Here is an 8,021-nt window from a genome sequence, read left to right on the forward strand (position 1 = left end):
GGCCGATGAATTGAGAGAATGAATTTACCTTGAAATGTTTTTATCATGGTATTAGTACTGAATTATAATGACAGATTGTATTCACATAAACGTACAATCATACATTATGGAGTTTTTTTTTGCATTCACATTCTCTATGTGAATGGGTGACAACCATTCCATAACACACTGCATATTTTGTGTTTACAATTTGTAACCAATCTCAAGAATGGTTGTTAAATTTTTTAATTCAAACAATCACATTTTTGAAACGAAAAAAATTAGAACGCACCCTCAATTGATTCCATCATTACACAGCTCTGGTACAATAATTGAAATTTTCACATCAGTTTGCGCAATTTTCAAACCCAAAGTTGCAATTGTAGGCATTTCGTCAGGGGTTTCCCCACAATTTGGTTTGGCTGCAGTGAAGCGACAGAGCAAGTGGCGAGAAAAAATATATGCGGATACTTATGTATATATATCTATCCACATACATATGTATCTATGCACATACGTAACTATGCACGTGTTATTATTATTATTATTATTATTATTTATTTAAAGTCGACCATCAATTTCGGTCGACTGACACAGTATAAAAAGTACAGTAACTATAGATATACACAGAAATAAACTTAACTAAAAATTAACAAATGTATTTAACATTACATTAAAAAGAAAAAATAAAAACGAACATTCAATACATTTGTACAAGTCATTATAGTACGAGCACCAAACACGCAAAGGATCACTTTTTTCAAAATTGAGACGACAAAGTGGTAAATGGAAAGGCACGTAGTTTCTGGATGCCCTAGCCGGAACTGCAAAGTTTAGTCGACTTAGCAACACAGAGGAGTCAACCTCACCGAGAATCATACATATCTATGCACATACATGCATACATATTTACTTATGTATGTATATCAGCATTTCCGTCGCTCTCTTCATCGCTCCAGTACATTCCTGTCCTTACCCTGCAGTACGGGGGAGCGACTATAGAACTGATGAATCGGTAGCTACCTGGTAAACTCCGTCAATTACCGACCGACTACTTGTAGTTCATCGATTACTTTTACAAGGCAATGCCCTAGGCGGTAGTCACCATCGGCTCTCTCTGCACTACCGGGAGTTACTAAAGTACTCACTTGCGTGGTTTATGGGCGCCCTCTGTCGTAGTTTTTCGCTATTCTGCTTCCGACTGGTTCGACTCTGCACTACCATGTGCACTACCACGGGTTAATAGAGTAGCTACTTACCTAGTAGTCGGTGCAGTAGCGTCTCAAAAGTAGCGATTGACCAGCAGTAATGGAGGGTAGTTTTATTCAGGTACCACAAATGTATGTTTTCTTCGAAAACACTCAAGTACTACCAGTAGAGTACACTGCTTGCAAATATCTTTTACGCGCAGTAGTTGCGGAAGGCAAAGTAAATACTCTGCGCTTACGACTGGTTCGACTCTGCACTACCATGTGCATTACCACGGGTTAATAGAGTAGCTACTTATCTAGGGGTCGGTGCAGTAGCGGTTCAAATGTAGCGATTGACTCCAGCACTACTGGAGGGTAGTTTACTTACGCTTACAGAAACTGGTTTGTGCTTTTGGTCTGATTATGCATACTTCGCACAACTTCGCATAAACTTCCAACTGTAATTTCGTATGTACTTTGTATGTATTTTGTATGTTTTCCATTACCCAGAAATTAGCAGAACTTGTAAGAACTTAGCGATCTGTTAAGTTCAGATTTTGCCTCACATTTTCTTAAGTTACATTTTTATTACACTGGTACAAATGGTTGTGCGAAGTTATGCGAAGTATGCATAATCAGACTCACACTTGACTGGAACGATGAGAGTAAAGGAGGAAAAGTATTTGCGCGGCGTTCGGATGTCTTGTAAGGCTGTTTAAATGTTTAGTTTAATTTAATTTACAAGATAAACTGAATATTGCAATATGGGTATCAAACTGAAGAAATTTAGGAAATTTTACTGCCGAATATATTTTTAGGAGGGTTACCACCTGTTTGATAAATGTTATTGTATTAATTTTATAAAATAAATGAAATATATATACGTATTAAACATTGGCGCAATTCCATTTAAACGGCCTAACAAGACATCAATCGCCACGCAAATACCTTCCCTCCTTAAAACGATGTTTCCACGGCAAGTGATTCGCTCTCCCATTCGTAATTCGCCCACTCATTCGTGGTTGGCGCCCCAATTACGAACCGAATCACGTAATTCGCCACACAAAATTTTGAGAGCGAATCACTTCATCCGTAGATGATTCAGATCCAATCAACATGCGAATTAAGAACAAATCGTTGTCTTCTCTAATTTTTATCGACAACGGCTGTCAAAACACATACCCACCAGCACAAACAATGAAAAAATAGCTAAATTCGTTAAAACTATTGATTTAGCTATGTTTAGGCCACTAGCCTAAACCAAACTTGTAAAGGGTGAACCACCCTATTGTGTAAGTGCACCCACACACACACATATATATATATATAAATATATATATATATATGTAAGCGCATACAATTATGCACATATAAAGCGCTGCAGGACTATTTTCCCGCCAATAAATGTAACTAATTAGCCGAATTTCCCCTCAATACAATTTGCTGTTTGAGGGTTCGGCTAAACGAGTCAAAAATAGCGCAATTCATTCCATTTTTGATCACAAGCAAGCACGGACGCCTATCAGCCACCACCCTTCATCTCACACCACAAGGTAATATTGTAGAATATTCTCCGATAACCAAACGATCTCAATAAACATTTTAGCAAGTAATTATTAATTTCCACAAACAAACTTGTCTTTTCTTTTCACTCAATTAAACTTAGATGCCCTGCTGGTGTTGCGGACCACATACGCAACCCAAGTTGACATGGTGCATCTTCGCCAGGAAATTCAAACAGCCAGCATACTATAATACAGTCCACTGAAATTTTGCTACAATAGCTGGAGCACCAACCAACACTTGCCGCAATCATTTCCTATTTTCAAAAGCGCCACGTATTCACATACATATACAGCTGGTCGTGGAACCACACATTAAAGTATAAGCAACAGCATTGTCAAAGGTACGTGGTTAACATTTCTGCACCTTTTTTGCACATACAAACATAAACGTCGATTTGTGATACCGTGCTCATAACCAATTCTCCGCGGAATACACAAAAAAAAACGCGATTCGGTGCAGTTTATCTTAATAATTTTTATACCCGAGCGCACTTGTGCACAAGGGTATTATAACTTTGTTCACATAACGGTTGTTTGTAACAGGCAAAACGAATCGAGATAGATATAGACAAATGTATACATAAATGATCAGGATGAAAAGAGAAATCGATTAAGCGGTGACTGTCTGTCCGTCCGTCCGTCCGTCCGTCTGTGCACACGATAACTCGTGTAAAAATTGTGATATCTTAACGAAACTTGGTACGCGTTCTTCTTTCGGGAGTAGGACGGATGGTATTGAAAATGGGCAAAATCGGACAATAACCACGCCTACCTCCCATATAACGGTAATTTTCAGAAATACGAAAACTGCGATATTTTACTAACTATTGAAAATAATTCACTCAAAATTGATACTTATAATAATTTGTAGACGAGAAATAAGAATATTATAAATTTTTGAAAAATGGGCGTAGCCACGCCCACTTATGGTTACATGTGTATATCTTGGCAACCGCTGTACCGATTTCTTCCCAACTTGGCACAGTTGTTGCCCTTGGTACAGCATATCAAATGGCCGAAAATTTTTAAAATCGGACAATAACCACGCCCACATTCCATATAAGGGTAATTTAGAGAAATACGAATTCTTAGATAAATCAGTAAATATTAAAGCTAATTTATTCAAATTGACACTTGCAACAATTCTTTACCAAGAAATACGTTTATGATAAAATTTTGGAAAATGGGCGTGGCACCGCCCACTTATTGTCACATATATGTATCTCGGTAACCATTCCACCAATTTGCACCAAACTTGGTACGGTTATTGTGCATGCCACATTAAAGCAAAGCGTTGAAAATTATTGAAATCGGCCTAAAATTACGGCCGCTTTTCATATAACAATAAATTTCAGAAATGCTTGAATTTTCAATATTTCGAAATTCAAGGATGCTAACTTACTCAAAATTGATACACCCTGGCTTACCATGTAGCGGTAGCTTGCGGAAAGGTGAAAAACATAATAATACTTGCGCCGGGTATTTAATGTCAGACTTTCTTACTTGTTCTTGTTGGAATAAACCGGGTGAACATATAAAGTACACAAGTGCACAGTAACTATTAAAAGAACACACTACAGTTTGTTAGTGTTGTTTCGAATTAAACGCCGGCACAAATACAAATTTTCTATTTAATTTCTTAGCTTGAAAAACACAGTTCAGTTCAGTTTATTATTGTGTCGGCTTTCACCTTTTCGTATTCCAGTTATTTTAATTTGCTAACTCGTCACAGTAACAACACTTGTTTGAGTTTCGAGAAATCTTAGCCTTATTTATTACTGCACTATTTTGATTGCACTTAAACAAGTATTTCACTTTCACTCCTGGAATTCCAGTTCTGCGTCCACAAATTACTATTACTTGGATCAAAAATTACTAAACATATTTTTCCATTGCACTTGGTTTGAGTTGGGTGGCGACCATCTTCTGCAAATACATACATAAATAGTGCAACATACATACACACGCACATACAAACAGCAATAAATAAATAATCCTAATAGTCCGCATTTAATATTTTGGTGTTAAAATCTCGTTGATTGTGGCGGATTTTTGCTTGGTTTTGCTTAGAGCTTTAGGAAAGGTTGTAATTCTCGTACCCTCTCTTAGGTTTTACATAACTATCCCATAAGCATGGGTAAATTTATTCGCTTGGCAGACCCTGTGACCAGTGTTGCCACGCCGTCCCATGAAAATATATCACCGACCAAGCCAAAAATGTATCCAAATGTATCCATTTTTCTTTTTTTACGTATCCATCTCATAATTTGTAAGAAAATCAAACATTTTCAAGAAAAAGACATAATTTAACCCATCCTGAGGACTTGGAATACATGTATATATATTTTTATGTTTCATAAAATCAAACATTTGTTATTTCAATTTATAAATAACATTTTTTATGCATAAGTATTTTGCAAAGTAAGTATAATAAATAGTAATTAATATGTTACATTTGTGCCTGTACACTCTAAAAGGTGTGTGTAAGACTACTACTGAAAAGTATCAATTTTTCAACAGGAATCTGTATAAATATACATACGTATAAGATGTTCAGGATTTGATTTAGAACTTGAGATCTTTGAAATATACACATGAAATGTTTAAAGATGCAAAAATTTTTAAACTAAAAATACATTTCCTACAAATAATAAACATTAGGGGCTTACATTGACTCTATTTTAAACATTTTATGTGTTATTTTCCTCTCTGCGACAAATTTGGTATGTTAAAGTAAACAGGTAGTGTTTAATTTTATTACGCGGTGTGCCAACTTGCACACATTAAAAGAGGAAAATAGTTACCTCTCTTAGGTCTGGTTTTTCAGTGCCAGTTTAAACTTAGATTAAGTAAACTGAGTCTAAATTGAACAGCTGGCTCGCATTTGATTGGCTGATCTTAGTTTAAACCATCCAGATCGGGCGTTTAAACTTAATTTAAACCACGGCCTTGCACTGAAAAACTGGCCCTTAATATGCGCAAATAAAGAATAAAAAAATATAGTGTATTTAAAGTATTTTCAGTAAAATTCATAAAAAGTTCCCTTAATAAACCAAATTTTGTTTTTTAAACAGTGTATTTAAACTACATTGAGATCTTCTTTCTTTTTAAATTAACAAATGAAAATATGTGATATGAAAGAGATATATTTACTTGTGATTGTTATTGTGGCTTGTTAACATTTTTATTTTTAATATTTTTATTGAGCTTTGTACCACGATTGTTTATTAGGAAAAATTGAAAAAGCAACAAAGTCTAAGCGGTGGAAGTTATAGCACTATTTCGGAGATCACCACATCTCCTCACCAGACTTCTTTTTTCTAGACTTCAGCAGGGATCGAACCTGCGTATTCGATGTTCAAAGTCAGAAGCGTTAACCACTGAGCTATGTACATCCCGTAAACTCTTGTTCCTAATTCATTTTCCTTATTCAATCAACTACTATCAAGTGCAGCTGATTTGCCGCTATTTAAACTCGACAGCGTGGTTGTTGTTGTCAGTTCTATACATCCATTTGCTTCTTTGCTTTTTTGTATAGTTTCAGGCAGGCTCTTCCTAAACTATGTATTTGTCAATGTTATTGTGGCATGTTAACATTTTTATTTTTAATATTTTTATTGAGCTTTGTACCACGATTGTTTATTAGGAAAAATTGAAAAAGTAACAAAGTCTAAGCGGTAGAAGTTATAGCACTATTTCGAAGATCACCACATCTCCTCATCAGACTTCTTTTTTCTAGACTTCAGCAGGGATCGAACCTGCGTATTCGATGTTCAAAGTCAGAAGCGTTAACCACTGAGCTATGTACATCCCGTTAACTCTTGTTGCTAATTCATTTTCCTTATTCAACCAACTACTATCAAGTGCAGTTGATTTGCCGCTATTTAAACTCGACAGCGTGGTTGTTGTTGTCAATTCTATACATCCATTTGCTTATTTGCTTTTTTGTATAGCTTCAGGCAGGCTTTTCCTAAACTATGTATTTGTCAATTTTATTGTGGCTAGTTAACATTTTTATTTTTAATATTTTTATTGAGCTTTGTACCACGATTGTTTATTAGGAAAAATTGAAAAAGCAAAAAAGTCTAAGTGGTAGACGTTATAGCACTATTTCGGAGATCACCACATCTCCTCATTAGACTTCTTTTTTCTAGACTTCAGCAGGGATAGAACCTGCGTATTCGATGTTCAAAGTCAGAAGCGTTAACCACTATTTACATCCCGTAAACTCTTGTTGCTAATACATTTTCCTTATTCAACCAACTACTATCAAGTGCAGCTGATTTATCGCTATTTAAGCTCGACAGCATGGTTGTTGTTGTCAATTCCATACATCCATTTGCTTATATGTATAGTTTCAGGCAAGCTCTTCCTAAACTATGTATTTGTCAATGTTATTGTGGCTTGTTAACATTTTTATTTTTAATATTTTTATTGAGCTTTGTACCACGATTGTTTTTTAGGAAAAGTTAAAAAATCAACAAAGTCTAAGCGGTAGAAGTTATAGCACTATTTCGGAGATCACCACATCTCCTCATCAGACTTCTTTTTTCTAGACTTCAGCAGGGATCGAACCTGCGTATTCGATGTTCAAAGTCAGAAGCGTTAACCACTGAGCTATGTACATCCCGTTAACTCTTGTTGCTAATTCATTTTCCTTATTCAACCAACTACTATCAAGTGCAGCTGATTTGCCGCTATTTAAACTCGACAGCGTGGTTGTTGTTGTCAATTATATACATCCATTTTATTGTATAGTTCCAAGCAGGCTCTTCCTAAACTATGTATTTGTGAATGTTATTGTGGCTTGTTAACATTTTTATTTTTAATATTTTTATTGAGCTTTGTACCACGATTGTTTATTAGAAAAAATTGAAAAAGCAACAAAGTCTAAGCGGTAGAAGTTATAGCACTATTTCGGAGATCACCGCATCTCCTCATAAGACTTCTTTTTTCTAGAATTCAGCAGGGATCCAACCTGCGTATTCGATGTTCAAAGTCAGAAGCGTTAACCACTGAGCTATGTACATCCCGTTAACTCTTGTTGCTAATTCATTTTCCTTATTCAACCAACTACTATCAAGTGCAGCTGATTTGCCGCTATTTAAACTCGACAGCGTGGTTATTGTTGTCAATTCTATACATCCATTTGCTTTTTTGTATAGTTTCAGGCAGGCTCTTCCTAAACTATGTATTTGTCAATGTTATTGTGGCTTGTTAACATTTTTATTTTTAATATTTTTATTGAGCTTTGTACAACGATTGTTTATTAGGAAAAATTGAAAAA

The 8,021-nt window shown here is 35.5% G+C and overlaps 1 protein-coding gene and 1 long non-coding RNA gene across 2 annotated transcripts in view; one reads left to right on the forward strand and one right to left on the reverse strand.

Moving 5' to 3' along the window:
• Nucleotides 1-8,021, reverse strand: part of LOC118748881 — a 349,864-nt gene that overhangs the window by 311,233 nt on the left and 30,610 nt on the right. The window lies entirely within an intron of this gene.
• LOC118748914 overlaps nucleotides 2,672-8,021 on the forward strand; it is a 34,061-nt gene continuing 28,711 nt past the window's right edge. The window contains exons 1-2 of the long non-coding RNA XR_004994113.1: nucleotides 2,672-2,722; nucleotides 2,836-3,075. This is a non-coding gene — a long non-coding RNA (uncharacterized LOC118748914). The remainder of the gene's footprint in view (nucleotides 2,723-2,835; nucleotides 3,076-8,021) is intronic.

This window comes from Rhagoletis pomonella, unplaced genomic scaffold (assembly GCF_013731165.1).
Source record: "Rhagoletis pomonella isolate Grant_MI unplaced genomic scaffold, Rhpom_1.0 Rhpom_scaffold_00001, whole genome shotgun sequence".
Taxonomy (NCBI): Eukaryota; Metazoa; Arthropoda; class Insecta; order Diptera; family Tephritidae; genus Rhagoletis; species Rhagoletis pomonella.